Here is a 24,462-nt window from a genome sequence, read left to right on the forward strand (position 1 = left end):
ATTGATGCTGAAACTCCAATACATTGGACACCTGTTGTGAAACCTGACCCACTGGAAAAGACCCTGGTGCTGGGAAGGATTGAGGGCAAGTAGAGAAGGGGGTGGCAGAAGATGCAATGGGTAGGTGGCAGCACTGATTCAATGGACATGGATTTGAGCAAGCTCCGGGAGTTAGTACAGGACAGAGGAGCATGGCCCGCTACAATCCATGGGGTTACAAAGAGTCAGACACGACTTAGCGATTGAACAACAACAAACAATATCCCTATGAGCTGCTTCTAATTCCTTTCACTTCAAGATGTTTCCCATTTAAATACTGCAATAAAGTCCAGTATAGTGTTTATTTGACTTTCTCGAACACCACTGTAGAAACATCCATTTACACATTTTGATTTTGTGTGTATCATTACTAAATGTACTTTACATTATTTCTAGCTACAGTACCAGCTAGCTGGACTTTCTTTCAAAGCTTCTTCTTACTGTAAGCCTCCTATAATGCCAGTAGTATCTCCTGTCAACAACAAATTTGCCCTTTCTTGGGCACTTGTCATATATTTCTGTAAGGATTAAATCAAGTGCTGCTGCAGCTACTGACATTTGACACCTCCAGGAAAGAGTCTGGGCTGGAGAGCAGAAATGAGACACTCTGGGTTGAGGGAAAAAGTAGGATTTTCAGGAGTCATTATTATGAGCCCAATTTTTCTATCTCTTCATATCTAGAAAATCACTAAAGTCATTCATGGTGTTGATGACTTTTCCTCATGACTAGCAGAAAGCTTCACCAGACTAGCAGAAATTATCTAGAAAAATATGTGCTTGGCTGCATGTATTCCCCCTTCACCAAAATCACATAAATACTGACATTCCCCCCTGCCACTTTGGATCAGTTTCTCAGAGATATCTGAGGAACTATGGCTCAAGCTGCAGTCCTCATTTTGCCCCAAATGAAACTTCACTCACAACTGACATGTTATGCATTTTTTAAGTCCACAGTTTTATGATGACCAAGAAGGAGGGATCCTTGATGACCAATAAAAAGTTGACTTCTTTTCTTTGCCTGAACTCTACTAGGAACCAGAGCTTTGGTACCAGCAGAGGACCCTTGTGCCCATCTGCCTCTTCAGAGATTCCAGATGAATTTGGTAAGTCTCTCTTGGTTCTCAGATTTCCCATGTTGGTTGATAATCCTTAAGTTTATTTGCACTGGAGTGGGTACCTGCCCTCTCCCAGCTGAAAGAAACTGTGGCTAGGGGTGGTTGAAAAATACCAAGGCACTCCACCCAGTGGAAAGATACAGGGTAGGGCTCAGTTGAAACATACAGAGGCTGCTGAGTTGCAAGAGACTGAGTGGTCTATGCTGAGTGGTTAGATAAGATTCTGATCTCATATTTTTCCTCAATGACTTCAGTTCAGTTCAGTCGCTCAGTTGTGTTTGACTCTTCGCAGCCTCATGGACCGCAGCACGCCAGGCTTCCCTGTCCATCACCAACTCCTGAAGGTTTCCTCAAAATGGCTGACTTAATAGAATTTGTCAAGATAATAGGTATTATATGAGGATTTTGCTCCTAAGAAAAGAGACTAAACTTCTCCTGGCTGGTTACAACTTTCTCAGGCAACTGAAAAATTTCAGGAGTGGTGGAGGCTGAGTCCTCATACTGTTCAGTGGTCCTAAAGGAAAACCCACTGATTAATTAAAATACTTGTCCAGTGGTCACAGGTAAAAATTGGTCATTCCATGATCTGAGCACAGGTGGTGGTCTTAGACTGCTGAAGGGAGAAGCTGAAGGACATAAGAGAGCTGAAATGACAAGGTTGACGCCTAGAAGAGTTAAGCTTAGAAGCAGCACAGTATTCCACCACACAATTTCATTAGTGACTTTTATCCTGATAAATTGAACTTAAAATGGAAAATAGAGTCAATCAAACAGAAACAAGGGGCATCAGAAAGCAAGCCTCTAACTAACACACCAGAGAGGGTAATGTATGTACAAAATTTACATTTGAAAGTGCCTACTTGATTGGGGAAATTACACTAATGGAAACCTCAAACTAAAATGACCAAGTTGGGGTTCTTTTGATATTCCAAAATTGATAGCTTTGTGCACACAGTTAGAAAAAGCTGGCCATAAGATCAGACTGAGGGTATGTTTGCTTTTATTGGTATCTAAAAACTTCCCTTGAGACTATATAAGAACAAGGGCAACAAAAGGCTGATAGCACTATGTTACTGACTCTATCTCTCCTTCTACATATCCTTTTCTATCAGAATTACTTGGCCAGATGGTATCTCTTTTTTACTCTTACAACTCTTCTTCCTCCTGCTGCTCCCTTTCCCCCAGCATCAGTTCAGTTCAGTCACTCAGCCGTGTCGTGACCCCATGAATCGCAGCACTCCAGGCCTCCCTGTCCATCACCAACTCCAGGAGTTTACTCAAATTCATGTCCATCGAATCGGTGATGCCATCCAGCTATCTCATCCTCTGTCGTCCCCTTTTCCTCCTGCTCCCAATCCCTCCCAGGATCAGGGTCTTTTCCAATCAGCCAACTCTTCACATGAGGTGGCCAAAGTATTGGAGTTTCTGCTTCAGCATCAGTCCTTCCAATGAACACCCAGGACTGATCTCTTTTAGGATGGACTGGTTGGATCTCCTTGAAGTCCAAGGGACTCTCAAGAGTCTTCTCCAACACCACAGTTCAAAAGCATCGATTTTTCGGTGCTCAGCTTTCTTCACAGTCCAACTCTCGCATCCATACATGACCACTGGAAAAGCCATAGCCTTGACTAGATGGACCTTTGCTGGCAAAGTAATGTCTCTGCTTTTCAATATACTATCTAGGTGGGTCATAATTTTCCTTCCAAGGAGTAAGCGTCTTTTACTTTCATGGCTGCAATCACCATCTGCAGTGATTTTGGAGCCCCAAAAAATAAAGTCTGACACTGCTTCCACTATTTCCCCATCTATTTCCCATGAAGTGATGGGACTAGATGCCATGATCTTAGTTTTCTGAATGTTGAGCTTTAGGCCAACTTTTTCACTCTCCTCTTTCATCAAGAGGGTTTTTAGTTCCTCTTCACTTTCTGCCATAAGGGTGGTGTCATCTGCATATCTGAGGTTATTGGTATTTCTCCCAGCAATCTTGATTCCAATTTGTGCTTCTTCCAGCCCAGTGTTTCTCATGAGGTACTCTGCATAGAAGTTCAATAAGCAGGGTGACAATGTACAGCCTTGACGTACTCCTTTTCCTATTTGGAACCAGTCTGTTGTTCCATGTCCAGTTCTAACTGTTACTTCCTGACCTGCATGCAGATTTCTCAAGAGGCAGGTCAGGTGGTCTGTTATCCCCATCTCTTTCAGAATTTTCCACAGTTTATTGTGATCCACACAGTTGAAGGCTTTGGCATAGTCAATAAAGCAGAAACAGATATTTTTCTGGAACTCTCTTGCTTTTTTGATGATCCAGCAGATGTTGACAATTTGATCTCTGGTTCCTTTGCCTTTTCTAAAACCAGCTTGAACATCTGGAAGTTCACAGTTCACGTATTGCTGAAGCCTTGCTTGGAGGATTTTTAGCAATACTTTACTAGCATATGAGATGAGTGCAATTGTGCAGTAGTTTGAGCATTCTTTGAGATTGCCTTTCTTTGGGATTGGAATGAAAACTGACCTTTTCCAGTCCTATGGCCACTGCTGAGTTCTCCAAATTTGCTGGCATATTGAGTGCAGCACTTTCTCAGCATCATCTTTCAGGATTTGAAATAGCTCAACTGGAATTCCATCAGCTCCACTAGCTTTGTTCATAGTGATGTTTCCTGAGGCCCACTTGACTTCACATTCCAGGATGTCTGACTCTAGGTGAGTGATCACACCATCGTGATTATCTGGGTCATGAAGACCTTTTTTGTACAGTTCTTCTGTGTATTCTTGCCACCTCTTCTTAATATCTTCTGCTTCTGTTAGGTCCATACCTTTTCTGTCCTTTATCGAACCCATCTTCGCATGAAATGTTCCCTTGGTATCTCTAATTTTCTTGAAGAGATCTCTAGTCTTTCCCATTCTGTTGTTTTCCTCTATTTCTTTGCATTGGTCACTGAGGAAGGCTTTCTTATCTCTCCTGGCTATTCTTTGGAACTCTGTATTCAAATGGGAATATCTTTCCTTTTCTCGTTTGCTTTTTGCTTCTCTTCTTTTCACAGCTATTTGTAAGGCCTCCTCAGACAGCCATTTTTGCCTTTTGGCATTTCTTTTTCTTGGTGATGGTCTTAATCCCTGTCTCCTGTACAATGCCTGAACCTCTGTCCATACTTCATCAAGCATTCTGTGTATCAGATCTAGTCCCTTACATCTATTTCTCACTTCCACTGTATAACCATAAGGGATTTGATTTAGGTCATGCCTGAGTGGTCTAGTGCTTTTCCCTACTTTCTTCAATTTAAGTCTGAATTTGGCAATAAGAGGTTCATGATCTGAGTCACAGTCAGTTCCCTGTCTTGTTTTTGCTGACTGTATAGAGCTTCTCCATTTTTGGCTGCAAAGAATATAATCAATCTGATTTCGGTGTTGACCATCTGGTGATGTTCATGTGTAGAGTCTTCTCTTGTGTTGTTGGAAGAAGGTGTTTGCTATAACGAGTGTTTTCTGTTGGCAAAACTCTATTAGCCTTTGCCCTGCAAAACTTTAAGCAACATTATGGCTTGACACGTGAGTCATTTTCTAATGACCAAAATGAACCTTTGCTTAAGTCCGCATTTTTAGAAGGCTTAGATGAGGATTTCGCTACTCTAGTCAGAAGACAATCTAGATTTCTTTGAATTACACATAAACACCCTTCTTATGCTGGGTGACCAAACTTTCAGCCCATTAAAAGAAAGAAACAAGAGTATCTACAAAAATTATGAACCTTTAATTGTGCCAATAAATTGGTGCTAAAGCACACAATGCCAGTCAAAGCTTAAATGACCCCCAATGAGTTTAAGTTCCAACTAGTAGAGAAAGTAATATTAGAGTACTTAGGGAATAAATTCTACTTGGAGAACCTGATTTTCACCCCCTGTGCCTTGAAACCAGAGCTCTCAGGATAACTTATCTTATCTAGACCATCTCTAATTCCTGAAACTGAACAAAACAAAACACAAACAAGGAATAAAGTCCTTTAAAACCTTTCTTATTCCAACTTTTATTTAAAAACTAGTGAGTTTTATATCATGATATCTAATTCATGACTTAGTTTATCAAATGAAGCTAGATCTCTTGTTGTGTCTGCCTTAATGTACATCTCAGTATGTGTCTTTGTCTTTGATATTATGTGTCTTTGTCTTAATATTGCTCAAGTTAATTTGTAAATGATCCCATTTAATTAGTCTAAAGAGAAAGTATGCAGTTACAACTCAAACAATTCTAAATACAAGAAAAAGTTAAGCTAAGTAAATTTCAGGTTCATGTCAACTGGCGAATATTCAATACTAAATTAATACCTGGTTTTAATGCTTAAGCTTGTTGATCTAATTAATATAGATGGGTCTTGAGTCAGCAAAATCAATATAATACTTTCGCTGTGCCTAGATTTAATATAAGTTAAATAAAACCTTGTTATATCTGTTACAAATTTATCAGCAAGTAACTCAATATGAAGAGACTTTTAAGGAATGAAAATACAAATGAGATAAGAGCTTTTTAAATAAACTCTACTAAGGAAAACTCTATTCTAATCTCCCCAAATTTTGTTAAATTGAATTTCTAGGGCTGTTCCAAATTAATTAAGTGATGGAAGTTTATTGAATAGCTCAGTCACTCACAAATATAAGAAGATACTGAAACATTAATTACTGAACACTGGCTTCCTATTATAGAGAAACTAAAGATATTTTGGACTATTAATGAACATGGTGCCATCCTGATATGTTCTCTATAAGAAAGTAAATATTTTTAGAAATTATCACTGGCATTTATGTTCACCAATCTACAGAGTGCTGATATAAAGAACAGTTCATGGTTGCTTAAGGAAAGTAGAATGCATACTTTTTAGTAAAGAAGATATCAGGAATGGAATTGCATTTAACTAAAGGAAAAAGACCTCATGCGAAGAGTTGACTCATTGGGAAAGACCCTGATGCTGGGAGGGATTGGAAAAGGCCCTGATGCTGGGAGGGATTGGGGGCAGGAGGAGAAGGGGACGACAGAGGATGAGATGACTGGATGGCATCACTGACTCGAGGGACATGAGTTTGAGTAAATTCCGGGAGCTGGTGATGGACAGGGAGGCCTGGCATGCTGCGGTTCATGGGGTTGCAAAGAGTCAGACACGACTGAGTGATTGAACTGAACTGAACTGAAAGGAAAAAGATGTGGGTTTGACTTACAGGGTGTCTGTTTCAGAATGGGAAAATTAAGGGATGGCTACAGAAAATGAGGAAAGTTTTGTGAAAGTGGACCCTGAAAAAAGAGTTTTGTGCATGGTAAAAATTTTCTTGAAATGTTGAACTGCCTTTGATAACACATATTAAGTTCTTTACTTTCAAGTGATATGTTCTTGTATTTGCCTTTGAAATATTTCATTATTACTTTGGCTAAGGGGATAACTATTGTTTCACAGTGATTTGTGTTCCTATATGACTGAGTGCTCTAAACTCTTGATATTTATTGACAAAATTTCCTAAATCAAAATTTTTTTTCTTTTTTTTTTTTTAGTATTTTTATCTTTTTTTCCCCACTTATTTTTATTAGTTGGAGGCTAATTACTTTACGTGCACCCCAATGTTCATTGCAGCACTGTTTATAATAGCCAGGACATGGAAGCAACCTAGATGCCCATCAGCAGACGAATGGATAAGGAAACTGTGGTACATATACATCATGGAATATTACTCAGCCACCAAAAAGAATTCATTTGAATCAGTTCTAATAAGGTGGATGAAACTGGAGCCCATTATACAGAGTGAAGTAAGCCAGAAAGATAAAGACCAATACAGGATAATAACACATATATATGGAATTTAGAAAGATGGTAATGATAACCCTATATGCAAAACAGAAAAAGAGACACAGATGTATAGAACAGACTTTTGGACTCTGTGGGAGAAGGTGAGGGTGGGATGTTTTGAGAGAACAGCATCGAAACATGTATATTATCAAGGGTGAAACAGATCACCAGCCCAGGTTGGATGCATGAGGCAAGTGCTCGGGCCTGGTGCACTGGGAAGACCCAGAGGGATGGGGTGGGGAGGGAGGTGGGAGGGGGGATCAGGATGGGGAATACATGTAAATCCATGGCTGATTCATGTCAATATATGGCAGAAACCTAAATCAAAATGTAATGAAGTTCTTTGACTTCTATCTAACTTTGGGATGCTTCAAAGGGCAGCTTAAACATTCTAAAGACAGATATTAAACTAGTTAGGTTAATTTGGTATGTTAAATTACATAGGAAATGTTGTCAAATGCATAGTTAATCTTTTTAGGTTATGTTATGTGGTAAAAGATATATCCAAAAGAAAAGGAAAGATAAATCCATCTGAGTGTAGAGTTCCAAAGAATAGCAAGGAGAGATAAGAAAGCTTCCTAAGTGATCAATGCAAAGAAATAGAGGGGGGAAATTGAATGGGAAAGACTAGAGATCTCCTCAACAAAAAAAAAAGAGAGAGAGATACCAAGGCAACATTTCAGGCAAAGATGGGCACAATAAAGGACAGAAATAGTATGGACCTAATAGTAGCATAAAGTATTAAGAAGCAGTGGCAAGAATATGCAGAACTAGACAAAAGAGGTCTTAATGACTCAGATAACCATGATTGTGTGATCATTCCCCTAGAGCCAGATATCCTAGAGTGTAAAGTCAAGTGGGCCTTAGGAAGCATCAGTACAAACAGAGCTAGTAGATGTGATGGAATTCCAGTTGAGCTATTTCAAATCCTGAAAGATGATGTTGTGAAAGTGCTGCACTCAATATGCCAGCAAATTTGGAAAACTCTGCAGTGGCCACAGGACTGGAAAATGTCAGTTTTCATTCCAATCCCAAAGAAGGGCAATGCCTAAGAATGCTCAAACTACTGAAAAATTGTTTTCATTTCACAGGTAGGCATGGTAATGCTCAAAATCCTTCGAACTAACCTTCAACAATACATGAATCAAGAAATTCCAGATATGCAAGCTGAACTTAGAAAAAGTGGAGGAACAAGAGAGCAAATTGCCAACATCTGTTCAATCATAGGACATCTGCTTCTACTTCATGGACTATGCTAAAGTGTTTAACTGTATGGATCACAACAAACTGTGGAAAATCCTTAAAGAGACAGAAATACCAGACCACCTTACCTGCCTCTTGAAAAATCTGCAAGCAGGTCAAGAAGCAACAGTTAAAAGTGGACATGGAATAATGGACTGGTTCAAAATTTGAAAAGGAGTGTGACACGGTTACATATTACCATTCTGCTTATTTAATTTACATGCAGAGTATATCATATGAAATGCAGGGCTGGATGAATCACGAGCTGGAATCACAACCTCCAGGAGAAATATCAACAACCTCAGATATGCAGGTGATACCACTGTAAGGCAGAAAGTGAAGAAAAACTAAAGAGCCCTTAGATGAAAGTGAAAGAGGAAAGTGAATAAGCTTAAAACTCAACATTCTAAAAACTAAGATCATAGCACCTGGTCCCATCACTTCATGGCAAATAGTTCGGGAAACAGCGGAAATAGTGACAGACTTTATTTTCTTGGGCTCCAAAATCACTGCAGATTCTGACTGAGGCCATGAAATCAAAAGCCAGTTGCTCCTTGGAGGAAAAGCTATGACAAACCTAGATAGTATATTAAAAAGCAGAGACATCACTTTGCCAACCAAAATCCATATAGTCAAAGCCATGGTTTTCCCTGTAGTCATGTACAAGATGTGAGAGTTGAGCCATAAAGAAGGCTGAGAGCCAAAGAACTGATGCTTTCAAAATGTGGTGCTGGAGAAGACTTTCCTTGACTGGCAAGGTCATCAAACCAACCAATCCTAAAGGGAATCAACCCTGAATATTCACTGAAAGGACTGATGCTGAAGCCGAAGCTCCAATACTTTGGCCACCTGATGGGAATTACTGACTCATTGAAAAAGACCCTGATACTTTGAAAGATTGAGGGCAGGAATAGAAGATGGTGACAGAGGATGAGATGATTGAACGGCATCACCAACTAAATGGACATGAGTTTGAGCAAACTCTGGGAGATAGTGAAGGCCAGGGAAGACTGTTGTCCTGTAGTCCATGGATCACAAAGTGTTGGACATGCCTGAGTGACTGAACAGCAATAATATTCTTACTGTAATTTTGTTAACTGTTTTGGCTTTATTTTTGCAGGTCTTTTTTCTTCTCATCCTCTTTTAGTCTCCTATCTTGTGAATTGATGTCTACCCTTATTAGTTTCCAATACATTTCCAGTATCTAGCATTTGTATTCTTTCTTCTCATAATTGCAATTTTGATATATTTGTGTGGGAATGATTTCCTACCTTTGGTTTTATATTTGCTTAAAAAGTAAACTGTCTCATTCATAATTTTCTTATTTCTAGCTATGATTTTTTTCCACCTAGTGAAGTTCTTTTAGTATCTGCTGTAAAGTTCATTTGATGCTGCTGATTTTACTAGATTCACTTGTCTCAAAAGCTTTCAGTATTTCTATCAAGTCTGAACAAGAGCGTTGCTGAGTAGATTATTCTTCATTGCATGTGCTTTCCTTTCATCCCTTGAAATACATCATGTCACTCCCTTGTGGCCTGCAGTTTCTACTGAAAAAAGCTGCTGCCAATTTTATGAGGGTTCCCTAGTTTGTTATTTGTTGTTTTCCCTTGTAGTTTTTAATACTTTTTCTTTCTCTAATTTTTCTCAGTTTGACTAATATGTATTTCACTGTGTTCCTCTTTAGGCTTATTTTGCACGTGACTCTCTGTGCTTCCCGGACTTTCTCATTTTACAGAAGTTTATGCCTATAATCTCTTCATATATTTTCTCAGACCCTTTCTCTCTTTCTCCTCCTTCTGGGATTCCTATAATGTGAATGTCGGTGTATTTAATGTTGTCTGTGATTGTTCTAATTTTTTTTAATCCTTTTTTTTCCCCTTATTCTTATTTCCACAGCAGTGATTTCCACCATTATTTCTTCCAGCTCACTTATTTATTCTTCTTCCTCAGTTATTTTGTTATCGAATCTTTCCATTGTAGCTTTCATTCTGGTTATTATATTGTTCCTCTCTTTAACAAAATTGTTTGTTCTTTAAACTTTCCAGTTCTTAATTAAACATTATTTGTATCTTGTTTACCTGTGTATCCATTCTTTTTTCAAGATCTTGAATCATCTATACTATCATTACTCTGAATTATTTTTTAGGTAGTTTCCCTATCTCCTTTTCATTTAGTCATTCTTGTGGGTTACCTTGCTCCTTCATCTGGAACATATTTATCTGTCATCTAATTTTTTCTAACTTTCCATGTTTCTGGTCTCTATTTTGCTGGATGCAAGATCATAGCTCCTCTAGCTTCTAGGGTCTGTCCATTATTTCATGATATGGTGTGTGCAGGTGCAGTGACCTTTACACCTTCCCAAGACTGCAGGGGTAGCATTAGATACCTCCTCACAGGTCTCCAAGTGATGGCTATGGTCCATACACACCTGAAACAGTCAGGACACAGCATGGCATCTGCTCACAGGTCTTGTATGTGCCTCTGCTGTCTTCCCTCTCCTGGGACAGCAGGGCAGGACTCAATACCTGCTCAAAGGTGTCCTATGGGCAGCTGCTCTCTGCACACTCCCAGGAAAGTGCAGGAAGCACTTGGAGCCTTTTTGCAGGTTTTGTAGTGGTAGCTCATGCCTGCCTCTGGAGCCCAGAATCGTGGCAACAACTCACACCTGTCCAGAGAACTCCTGTAGGTAATGTCTTTTTGCCTAGGAGTGCTCACAGGAAAATAAGTTTTTATGTTGGTCTTGCCCTTCTCCTCATCCACTCTTTAATTTTGTAACAACATAAAAAAGTAAAGTGGATCAAAGACCCAAAAGCAAGGTCAGGCATTATAAAACTCATAGAGGAAAACATGGGCAAAATAACAGTTCTGTTCAGTCACTCAGTCATGTTCAGTCACTGCAGCATGCCAGGCCTCCCTGTACATCACCAACTCTGGGAGTTTACGCAAACTCATGTCCATTGAGTTGGTGATGCCATCCAACCATCTCATCCTCTGCATTCCCCTTCTCCTCCCACCTTCAATCTTTCCCAGCATCTAGGTCTTTTCAAATGAGTCAGTTCTTGGCATCAGGTAGCCAAAGTACTGGAGATTTAGCTTCAACATCAGTCCTTCCAATGAACACTGAGGACTGATCTCCTTTAGGATGGAGGAGAATTCATTGCCACTGGTTGGAACTCATTGAAATCCAAGAAACTCTCAAGAGTCTTCTCCAACACCACAGTTCAACAACATCAATTCTTTGGCTCTCAGGTTTCTTTATAGTCCAACTCTCACATCCATACATGACTGCTGGAAAAACCATAGCTTTGACTATACAGACTTCTGTTGACAAAGTAATGTCTCTACTTTTTAATATGCTGCCTCATTTGGTCATAACTTTTTTCCCAAGGAGCAAGTGTCTTTTAATTTCACAGCTGCGTTCACCATCTGCAGTGATTTTGGAGCTCAAAAAAATAAGTCTTTCACTGTTTCCATTGTTTCCCCATCTATTTCCCATGAAGTGATGGAACCAGATGCAATGATCTTAGTTCTCTGAATGTTGAGTTTTAAGCAAACTTTTTCACTCTCTTCTTTCACTTTCATCAAGAAGTTCTTTAGTTCTTTTTCGCTTTTTGCCATAAGGGTGGTGTCATCTGTATATCTGAGGTTACTGATATTTTTCCCTGAAATGTTGATTCCAGCTTCCGCTTCATCTAGCCCAGCGTTTTTCATGATGTACTCTGCATGTTAGTTAAATAAGCGGGCTGACAATATACAGCTTTGATGTACTCCTTTCCCTATTTGGAACCAGTCTGTTGTTCCATGTCCAGTTCTAATTATTGCTTCCTGACCTGGATACAGATTTCTCAAGAGGCAGGTAGGTGGTGTGGTATTTCTATCTCTTTAAGAATTTTCCACAGTTTCTTGTTATCCACACAGTCAAAGGGTTTGGCACAGTCAATAAAGCAGAAATAGATGTTTTTCTGCAGCTCTCTTGCATTTTCAATGATCCAATTGATGTTGGCAATTTGACCTCTGGTTCTTCTGCCTTTTCTAAATCCAGCTTGAACATCTGGAAGTTCATGGTTCATGTACTGTTGAAGCCTGGCTTGGAGAATTTTGAGCATTATGTTACTAGTATGTGAGATGAATGATGCAATTGTGCAGTAGTCTGAGCAATCTTTGGAATTGCCCTTCTCTGGCATTGGAATGAAAATTGACCTTTTCCAGTCCTGTGGCCACTGCTGAGTTTTCCAAATTTGCTGACATATTGAGTGCAGCACTTTAACAACATCATCGTTTGGGATTTGAAATAGCTCAGCTGGAATTCCATCACCTCCACTAACTTTGTTCCTAGTGATGCTTCCTAAGGCCCAGTTGACTTCACATTCCAGGATGTCTGGCTGTAGGTGACTGATGATACTATCGTGATTTTCTGGGCCCTGAAGATATTTTTTGTATGGTTCTTCTGTGTATTCTTGCTATCTCTTCTTAATATGTGCTGCTTCTGTTAGGTCCATACCGTTTCTGTCCTTGATTGTGCCCATATTTGCATGAAATGTTCCCTTGGTATCTCTAATTTTCTTGAAGAGATCTCTAGTCTTTCCTATTTGATGTTTTCCTCTATTTCTTTGCACTGATCCCTGAGGAAGGCTTTCTTATCTCTCCTTGCTATTCTTTGGAACTCTGCATTCAAATGGATATATCTTTCCTTTTCTCCTTTGCTTTTTGCTTCTCTTCTTTTCACAGCTATTTGTAAGACCTCCTCAGACAGCATTTTGCCTTTTTGCATTTCTTTTTTTGGGATGATCTTGATCCCTGTCTCCTGTACGACGTAACGAACCTCCATCTACATTTCTTCAGCCACTCTATCAGATCTAATCCTTGAATCTATTTCTCACTTCCACTGTATAATCATAAGGGATTTGATTTAGGTCATACCTGAATGGTCTATTTGTTTCCCCTACTTTCAATAAACTCTGAATTTTGGAATAAGGAGCTCATGATCTGAGTAACAGTCAGTCCCAATATTGTTTTTGCTGGCTGTGTAGGGCTTCTCCATCTTCAGTTGCAAAGAATATAATCAATCTGATTTCTGTATTTAGTGTCTGGTGATGTCCATCTGTAGAGTCTTCTCTTGTGTTGTTGGAAGAGGGTGTTTGCTATGACCAGTGCATTCTCTTGGCAAAACTCTATTGGCCTTTACCCTGTTTCATTCTGTACATCAAGACTAAATTTGCCTGTTACTCCAGGTGTTTCTTGATTTCCTACTTTTGCATTCCAGTCCCCTATAACGAAAAGGACATCTTTGGGAAGTTTTAGTTCTAGAAGGTCTTCTAGGTGCTCATCAGATCAGTTGAGTTCAGTCTCTCAGTCGTGTTCGACTCTTTGCAACCCCATGAATCGCAGCACGCCAGGCCTCCCTGTCCATCACCAACTCCCGGACTTTACTCAAATTCATGTCCATCGAGTCAGTGATGCCATTCAGACATCTCATCCTCTGTCGTCCCCTTCTCCTCCTGCTCCCAATCCCTCCCAGCATCAGGGTCTTTTCCAATGAGTCAACTCTTCACATGAGGTGACCAAAGTACTGGAGTTTCAGCTTCTGCATCAGTCCTTCCAATGAACACCCAGGGCTAATCTCCTTTAGCATGGACTGGTTGGATCTCCTTGCAGTCCAAGGGACTCTCAAGAGTCTTCGCCAACACCACAATTCAAAAGCATCAGTTCTTCAGCGCTCAGCTTTCTTTACAGTCCAATTCTCACATCTATACATGATCACTGGAAAAACCATAGCGTTGACCAGACGGACCTTTGTTGGCAAAGTAATGTCTCTGCTTTTTAATATGCTATCTAGGTTGGTCATAACTTTCCTTCCAAGGAGTAAGCGTCTTTTACTTTCATGGCTGCGATCACCATCTGCAGTGATTTTGGAACCCAAAAAAATGAAATCTGACACTGTTTCCCCGTCTATTTCCCATGAAGTGATGGGACCAGATGCCATGATCTTAGTTTCCTGAATGTTGAGCTTTAAGCCAACTTTTTCATTCTCTTTCACTTTCATCAAGAGGCTCTTTAGTTCCTCTTCATTTTCTGCCACAAGGGTGGTGTCATCTGCATATCTTAGGTTATTGATATTTCTCCCGGCAATGTTGATTCCCACTTGTTCTTCCTCCAGCCCAGCGTTTCTCATGATGTACTCTGCATAGAAGTTAAGCAAGCAGGGTGACAATATACAACCTTGACGTACTCCTTTTCCTATTTCGAACCAGTGTGTTGTTCCATGTCCAGTTCTAACTGTTGCTTCCTGACCTGCATACAGGTTTCTCAAGAGGCAAGTCAGGTGGTCTGGTATTCCCATCTCCTTCCAAATTTTCCACAGTTTATTGTGATCCACACAGTCAACTGCTTTGGCATAGTCAATAAAGCAGAAATAGATGTTTTTCTGGAACTCTCTTGCTTTTTCAATGATCCAGCAGATGTTTGCACACTGACCTCTGGTTCCTCTGCCTTTTCTAAAACCAGCTTGAACATCTGGAAGTTCTCCGTTCACGTATTGCTGAAGCCTGGCTTGGAGAAGTTTGAGCATTACTTTACTAGCGTGTGAGATGAGTGCAATTGTGCGGTAGTTTGAGCATTCTTTGGGATTGCCTTTTTTAGGGATTGGAATGAAAACTGACCTTTTCCAGTCCTGTGGCCACTGCTGAGTTTTCCAAATTTGCTGGCATATTGAGTGCAGCAGTTTCACAGAATCATCTTCTAGGATTTGAAATAGCTCAACTGGAATTCCATCACCTCCAGTAGCTTTGTTAATAGTGATACTTCCTAAGGCCCGGTTGACTTCACATTCCAGGATGTCTGGCTCTAGGTGAGTGATCACACCATCGTGATTATCAGGGTCGTGAAGATCTTTTTTGTATAGTTCTTCTGTATATTCTTGCTACCTCTTCTTAATATCTTCTGTTTCTGTTAGGTCCATACCATTTCTGTCCTTTATTGAGGCCATTTTTGCATGAAATGTTCCCTTGGTATCTCTAATTTTCTTGAAGAGATCTCTAGTCTTTCCCATTCTGTTGATTTCTCTATTTCTTTGCATTGATTGCTGAGGAAGGCTTTCTTATCTCTCCTGGCTATTCTTTGGAAGTCTGCATTCAAATGGGAATATCTTTCCTTTTCTCCTTTGCTTTTAGCTTCTCTTCATTTCACAGCTAGAACCTTTCAAATTCAGCTTCTTCAGCATTTCTGGTTGGGTATAGACTTGGATTACTGTGATATTGAATAGTTTGTCTTGGAAACAAACAGATATCATTTTGTCATCTTTTAGATTTTATCCAAGTATTGCATTTGGACTTTTTTGTTGACTATGATGGCTACTTCTTTTCTTCTAAGGGATTCTTGCCCATAGTAGTAGATATAATGGTCATCTGAGTTAAATCCATCCATTCCAGTCCATTTTAGTTGACTGCTTCCTAAAATGTCGATGTTCACTCTTGCCATCTCCTGTTTGACCACTTCCAATTTGCCTTGATTCGTGGACCTAACACTCCAGGTTCTTATTCACATTGTTCCTGTTTACAGCATCAGACTTTGCTTCTATCACCAGTCACATCCACAACTGGGTGTTGTTTTTGCTTTGGCTCCATCTCTTCATTCTTTCTGGAGTTATTTTTCCATTGATCTCCAGTAGCATATTGGGCACCTACCGACCTGGGGAGTTCATCTTTCAGTGTCCTATCTTTTTGCCTTTTCATACTGTTCATGGGATTCTCTAGGCAAGAATACTGAAGTGGTTTGCCATTCCCTTCTCCAGTGAGCCACATTTTGTCAGAACTCTTCACCATGACCCATCCATCTTTGGTGACCCTAAACGGCATGGCTTAGTTTCATTGAGTTAGACAAGGCTGTGGTCCAGGTGATCAGATCAGTTACTTTTCTGTGATTGTGGTTTTCAGTCTGTCTGCCCTCTGATGGAGAAGGATAAGAGGCTTATGGAAACTTCCTGATGGGGCAGACTGACTGAGGGGGAAACTGGGTCCTGTTCTGATGGGAGGGGCCATGCCCAGTAAATCTTTAATCCAATATTCTGTTGATGGGTGGATCTGTGTTCCCTCCTGTTATTTACCTGGGGCCAAACAATGGTGGAGGTAATGAAGATAATCATGACCTCCTTCAAAAGATCCCATGCATGCACTGCTACCCTCAGTGCTCCCAGTGGCAGCAGGCTACCACTGACCCACACCTCTGCTGGAGACTCCTGGACACTCTCAGGTAAGTCTGGCCTCAAGATGGCAGCCAGGGGAACTGTGCCGTCAACTTAGCACCTTGGGTTTGCTTTCCCAGAGTGTTCCCATCTGCTTTCTCCCTCAGCCACTCAGCCAGCCACTCAGCAGTTGTCCTTCTCTTCCTCCCTCTCCTTCTTTCCTTACAACAGTATTGTAGGGGACTTGAGGCCAATTCATCCATTTATGGGTCCAGGACTTATAAAGATTTTTTTTTAATGATGATCCACACAGAATTGACAGCTTTTTGTCAAATCAGGATATTTTAAAAAATATAAAATTGCCATCTATTAATGAATTATTTCAACAAATATGTGTGAGCATCTAGCTTAGTGGGCTTGCAAGATCCAGCAGTGAACTCTCCTCCTATGGCTCTTCCATTTTACTGTGTGAGGAGAAGGCAAACAGGCAATCAACAGAGAAGACAAACTTTGATGGAGCAGACTGCTTTGACTTCTGTAAGGAAGATGGAGTCTGTGGACCCAAGAACAGAGTCAAGAGATGAGTTAGGAAGCTACTGAAGCATTCCAGCAGTGGCTGCGCAGCTCTGGAGCAGTGACTTTTTGGCACTGGAGCAGTGGCTGTGTGGCACTGGAGCGACTTTGAGAAGATACCCCACATCGAAGGGCAAAGGAGAAGATCCAGCAAGGTGGTAGGAGGGGCGAATTCACGTTTAGAATCAAACCCCATTCCCACAAGAGATTCCCAAAGGGCTCAAACAAACCTTGTGTGCATCAGGACCCAGAGACCCCATAGAGACTGAAACAGAACTGTATCTGAGTGTTTCTGTGGAGGTATGGGCCAGCAGTGGACTGCTGCAGGGGCAGGGGCTCTGGGTGCAGCAGACTTGGGTATGGCTAGGTGCAACAGACTTGAGTATGGCATAAGCCGTCTTGGAGGAGGTCGCCATTAACCCCACCATACAGCTGCCAGAACTTACAAAGGACTGGGAAATAGACTCTTGGAGGGCACAAACAGAACCTTGTGCACACCAGGAGAAAGGAGCAGTGGCCCCACAAGAGGCAGGATATGCTTTAACATAAATCTCAGCAATATCTTCTTTGATCCACCTCCCAGAGTAATGAAAATAGAAACAAAAATAAACAAATAGGACCTGATTAAACTTAAAAACTTCTGCACAGCAAAGAAAACCATAAACAAAATGAAAATACAACCCACAGGATGGAAGAAAACATTTGCAAGTGAAGTGACCAACCAAAATTTAACCTCTAAAATATATAAACAGTTCATGCAGCGCTATTAAAAAAACTCAGATAAAAACTGCAGAAGATCTAAATAGACATTTCTCCAAAGAAGACATACAGATGTCCAAAAAGCATATGAAAAGATGCTCAATATGACTAATTATTGGAAAAGTGTAAATAAAAACTACCATTAGGTATCACCACACACCAGTCAGAATGTCCACCATCCAAAAAGTAAACAAATAATAAATGATAGAGAGTGTGTGAAGAAAAGGGTACCCTCCAACACTGTTGGTGGGACTAGAGGTTGGTATAACCACTATGGAAAACAATATGGAGGTTCTTTACAAATCTTAAAATAGAACTACTATATGATTCAGGAATTCAACTCCTGGGCATGAATCCAGAGAAAACTGTATGTATGTTAAAGAGATACATGCAACTTCCCCTCACCAGTGTTAGCTGCAGCACTATTTTCAATAGCAAAGACACAGAAGCAACCAAAATGCCCATCAACAGATGAATGAATAAAGAAGATGTGGTGTATATATATATATATACAACAGACTATTACTCAACCATGAAAAACAAAAATATGCCATTTTAAGCTACATTGATTGAGCTAGAGATTATTATAATACAAAGTGAAGTAGGTCAGACAAAGAAAGACAAATACTATATAATATCCCATATGTGGAATCTAATTTTTAAAATGACACACACACAAAAATAAATAAATAAATAAAAAATAAAAATGACATAAATGAACTAATTTACAAAACAGAAAGATAGATGAGGGAGGGATAAATCAGGAGCTTGGGATGAACATATATACACTACCATATATAAGGTAAATAATCAACAAAGACTTATTGAATAGCACATGGAACTTTACTCAATGTCTCTGATAACATATAGGAGAAAAGAATCTGAAAAATAATTGATATGTGTATGTGTGTAACAAAATCACTTTCCTGTAGACCTGAAACTAGCACAACATTATAAATGAATTGTACCCCCAATAAAAGTTTTTTAAAAAAATAGTGAAGAAAAATTTCAGATCCTATATTTGACAAACAACCTTTGCTGATCATTTGATGATGTCTTGTTTTAGTTTGCAGGATCCCAGACTATCAAATCCAAGGCAAACCATGTGGTAACACCTTTAGGTGGGAAAATTATGTGCTATTTTTAGCTATATATGCTGGTTGAAATCATAATTTGTATTCAAAAGGCAATTATTTCTATACCTTCCATCATTCAGCTTTTGTAGCTGTTTCATAAAACTGCTATTAAATGGATATTATTCATTCTCACTCTTTAGTTTCATTAAATATATTGATAAAGTCTAATTACTATATGGCAATATGTATGTTCAAGAGTATATAAATAAGTATTTGTATTTGTGTGGGTATATATAAGTACTTGCTCTTCATATTATTGAAATGGGAACATACTTCTTATATAGTAATGGGGGTGAGCTATAATAACAGTACAAAGTAGGGTTGTATCTCTCTTACTCCTGGAGAGCTTGACAGCTTAGATAGAAATATAGGTTTTATTGAGTGTCAAACTACCTTTACTGGTCTAGACAACTATGATAAATTTTGCAGTAGGACTTCCTATTTCAGTCATAACTGAGTGACTTATATAAAAAATACCAAATTTATGCAACATTTGTTTCCTCTCACTTGCCAGAAACCAATTCAGGTCTTAAAACTCTCAAAGGAAAGACTGCAAAGAGGCAAGCCCCACTCTTATCTTGGTCTTTCTGAAGAAATTTTCCAAGTGGCAGCATTTTAGAAGAGATTCCAAGTAGAAAACAAAGATCTTAGTGGATTTAGCAAATATATGTTACAGTTCTGGGGTAGCAACAAATATCTTTGAATGCTTTTTATGCTCTGTATTTATAAGCCAAGCTTCCAGGCTTGGCTGGAAGATGCTGGGAGTCTAGAGAGATGAGATTCAGATGCTGCACAGTGCTATGGAAATATTAAAGTTACAATCAAGTTTGAGTGAGAATCGCTTGGTCAGTATCCCAGCCTTTTAGTTGAAACCATAGAAAGATCAAATAAAATATGCTCACCACAAAAACCAAGTTTTAAAATGATAAAGGTAATTTGCCAGTAATTTAGCTCCTGTAAAAATCAAAATTAACACTCTTTAGAGAAAGATAAAATCTAGAGTCTCTGCAATATATCATCAACAGCATAAGGAGTATGATAAAAAGTTAATAGAAACACAAATAATCAGGAGAAAAAGTGACCAATAGTGAAGATAAAAATAGTCAACAGGGAGAGAAAGAGGAATGATCCAAATATTAGAGTCAGCAGATAAGGATTTCACAATTGCTATAATTAATATATTAAAGAAAATAGGCACTAAGATTGACATAATGAATAAAGAAATGGAAGATAGTAGAGTATTAAAATCAATAAAATAATTAAATGACTAATATGTACAGTGAGCAAGGTACTTGCAATTAAGAACTGAATGGGGCTGATAGCAAACTAGACATAAAAGAAGAGTGCATTAGTAAAGGCAAAGGCAGAGCAGCAGAAAATTCACAAAATGAAATACAGAGAGTAAAACTAATGAAGAAATATGTAATACTGAATATGAGACATAAGGGAGCTGCTCGAAATGTCTAAAAATACACTTTATTGGAGTCCAGAAAGATAGGAAAAAAACTGGGACAAAACCACTATTTGAAGAAATAATGGCCAGAATTTTCCAGATTTAAGAAAAGACAACCTACTAATTCAATTAGGTCAGTCAACTCTTAGCACGGTAAATAAAAAGTCACACCTTTGCACATTGTCATCAAACCTCTGACTAAAATATGCAAAGAAAGAATCTTAAAAGCAGTAAACAAATGTTCTATTACCTTTGAAGGCGCATCAATGGACTTTTAGCTATTAGGTATTTTAGGTAGAATATAACTGAATTAACTTTCCCCCCAGTTTTATGGAGAAATAATTAACATACATCACTACATAGCTTAAGGCATACAGCTTGATGCCTTGATTTACATATATTGTTAAGTTATTACCACAATAGGTTTAACTAATATTCTTCATGTCATGTGGATATGATACAAGGAAAAGAAAAGAATTCAGATAAGAGCTCTTAGGACCTACTCTTTTAACAACTTTCTTATGTATAGTACAGCAGCATTAACTGTAGTCATCATGTTGCACCTTACACCCCTAGGATTTATGTGTCTTACAGCTGGAAGTTTATAACCTTTGATCATCTTTCTCTAATTCCTCTTCTCCCCATCCTCCAACTTCAGTAACTACAATTCTGTTCTCTTTTATTAAAAGTTTAGTGGTTATGTTTGTGTTTGTCTATTTTCTAAGATTCTAAGATGACAATAAGATGATACAGTAATAAGATGATAAGATGACAATAAGATGATACATAATGATAATAAGATAATACAATAATAATAAGATGATACAGAACAGGTGACTCTGGAAAAGCATAGGTTTGAACTGCATTGGTCCACTTTTTTTTTCCATTTATTTTTATTAGTTGGAGGCTAATTACTTTACAATATTGTAGTGGTTTTTGTCATACATTGACATGAATCAGCCATGGATTTACAAGTATTCCCCATCCCGATCCCTCCTCCCACCTCCCTCTCCACCCGATTCCTCTGGGTCTTCCCAGTGCACCAGGCCTGAGCACTTGTCTCATGCATCCAGCCTGGTATAAACGCAAGCCATTGGTCCACTTTATATGTGAATTTTTTCCAAAAATACACACTACAGTACTACATGACCTGTGGTTAGTTGAATCTGTGAATGTGAAACCATGGATGCAGAGAGCTGACTGTACAGTTATATTCAGATTTTTGAGAGTGTGTGAGTAGTGCCCCAACTCACAAGTTGCTCAAAGGTGAGCTTTATTTGCTTTTTTCTGTCTGACTTATTTCACTTAGCGTATGAATGCAAGGCCCATCCATGTTGTTGTTGTTGTGGCAAATGGCAGCATTTCTTCATTTTTATGGCTGAATAATATTCTATTGTGTGTGTGTATGTGTGTGTGCGCATGTGCGCTCCTCACAACTTAATTCATTCATCCATTGATAGACACTTAGGTTGTTTCTATATCACTGCTATTGTAAATAATGTCTCTGTGAGCCTGGGGGTGCATATATCTTTCCGTGTTTTTGTTTCCTGAGGGTATATTCCCAGAAGTGGAATTGTTAAATAATATGGTAGCTCTATTTTTCAGTTTTTTAGGAAACTTCATACTGTTTTCCATAATGACTGTACCAATTTACATCCCTACTAACAGTGCACAAAATTTCTCTACCTCCATCCAAGCATTTAATTTTTGTTTTTCTGATGATGAACATTATAACAGATGTAAGGTGCATTTCTGTATTAACTAGTGACAATGACCAAAATCTTTTCCTAGACATTCGACCATTCATACATCCTTGTGGTAAAATGTTTATTCAGTTTTTATTTATCAGTTTTGCTTGTATTATGAGTTATTTTTCCTTTTTGTTATTGAATTGTACAAGTTATTTATATATTTTTAGTATTAACATCTTATCAGACATATGGTTTGTAAATATTTTTCTTATTCTCTATATTGCCTTTTCACCTTGATTTTTTTCTTTATTTTTTTATTGAAATAGAATTGATTTATAATGCTGTGTTAATTTCTGCTCTATAGCAAACTGACTCAGTTATACACATACATACATTTTTTTTAATATTCTTTTCCATTATAATATCCCAGAATCAAGATGGCAGAACAGAACGTGCACTCTTTCTCCAGTGACAACACCAAAATCGCAACTAGCTGCTAAACCATCATTGACAGGAAAACGTTGAAACCCACCCAAAAAAGATACCCCACATTCAAGGACAAAGTAAAAGCCACAACAAGACTATAGGAGGTACACCATCACATTTAAGGTCAAACCTCATACCCACCAGAGACTCTTGGAGAGCACAAACAAAACTGCATACCAGAGCCCAGTGAAAAGAGCAGTGACCTCCCCAAGAGACAGCCAGAGCTGCCTATGAGGGTTTGAGGGTCTCCTGAGGGGCATGGGACAGCAGACCACTGCCACAGGGATAGGGGCACTGGCAGTAGCAGTCCTGGGAGGTGCAGCATGTGGCATAAGTCCTCTTAGAGGAGGTCACCATTAGCCCCATGATAGAGCCACTGGGTGGGTGAGTCACAAACAGGAGAACAATTATACCAAGGAAGTTCTCCCACCGTTGTAAAAGTTCTAGGCCTGACAACAGACTTCCCAAACTGGGGATCCAGCGAAGGGACTGAGAATCCACAGGGTTCTGACTTTAAAAGTCAGTGGGATTTGATTACTGATTCCACAGGACTGGGGAAACAGAAACTCTTGGAGGGTATAAACAAAACCTGTGCTCATCAGGACCCAGGAGAAAGAAGCAGTGACCCCACAAAAGACTTAACCAGACTTGCCTGTGAGTGTTTGTGAGTCTCTGGTGGAGGCGTGGATCAACAGTGGCCTGCTGCCCGTTCAGGGACACTAGCAGCTCTCCTGGGAGGCCTGCTGTGCTGGTATAAGTCCTCTATGAGGAGTTTGCTATTTACCCTACCATAGTTCGGCCTCAGGCAAAACCACAGGGAGGGAGCACAGCCCCACCCATTTAAAGAAAATTGATTAAAGATTTATTGAGCATGGCCAGAGTAAGACCCAGTTTTCCCCACAGCCAGTCCCTCCCATCAGGAAGCTTCCATAAATCTCTTATCCTCACCCATCAGAGGGCATACAGAATGAAAATCACATCACAGAAAACTAACCAAAATGATCACATGGCTCACAGCCTGGTGTAACTCAATGAAACTATGAGCCATGCCATGTAGGGCTATCCAAAATGGACAGGTCATGGTGGAGAGTTCTGATGAAATGTTCCACTGGAGAAGGAATGGCAAATCACGTCAGCATCCTTGCCTTGAGAACCTCATGAACAGTATGGAAAGGAAAAAAGATATGACTATGAAAGATGAACTCCCCAGGTCGATAGGAGTCCAATATGATACTAGGGAAGAGTAGAGAAATAGCTCCAGAAGGAATGAGGAGGCTGAGACAAAGTGGATACAATGCCCAGTTTGGGTGTATCTGGTAGTGAAAGTAAAGTCCGATGCCATAAATAGCAGTATGGAATAGGAACCTGGAATGTTAAGTCAATGTTAATCAAGGTAAATTGGAAGTGATCAAACAGGAGATGGCAAGAGTGAACATCGACATTTTAGGAATCAATGAACTAAAATCAATGGGAATGTGCGGATTTAATTCAGATGATCATTTTATCTACTACTGTGGACAAGAATCCCTTAGAAGAAACGGAGTAGCTCTCATAGTCAACAAAAGAGCCTAAAACACAGCAACTGGGTGCAATCTCAAATATGACAGAATGATCTCGGTTCGTTTCCAAGGCAACCATTCAACATCACAGTAATCCAAGTCTATGCCCCAACCATTAATGCTGAAGAAGTTGAAGTTGAATGGTTCTGTGAAGACCTATAAGCCCTTCTAGAACAAACAACACAAAAAGATGTCCATTTCACCATAGGGGACTGGAATGAAAAACTAGGAAGTCAAAAGATATCTGAAGTAACAGGCAAGTTTGGCCTTGGAGGGCAAAATGAGGCAGGGCAAAGGTTAACAGTTTTGTCAGGAGAACACACTGGTCATAGCAAACACCTTCTTCCAACAACACAAGAGACAACCCTCCATATATACATCACCAGATGGTCAATACCAAAGTGAG

Source organism: Dama dama, chromosome 22 (assembly GCF_033118175.1).
Source record: "Dama dama isolate Ldn47 chromosome 22, ASM3311817v1, whole genome shotgun sequence".
NCBI lineage: Eukaryota > Metazoa > Chordata > Mammalia > Artiodactyla > Cervidae > Dama > Dama dama.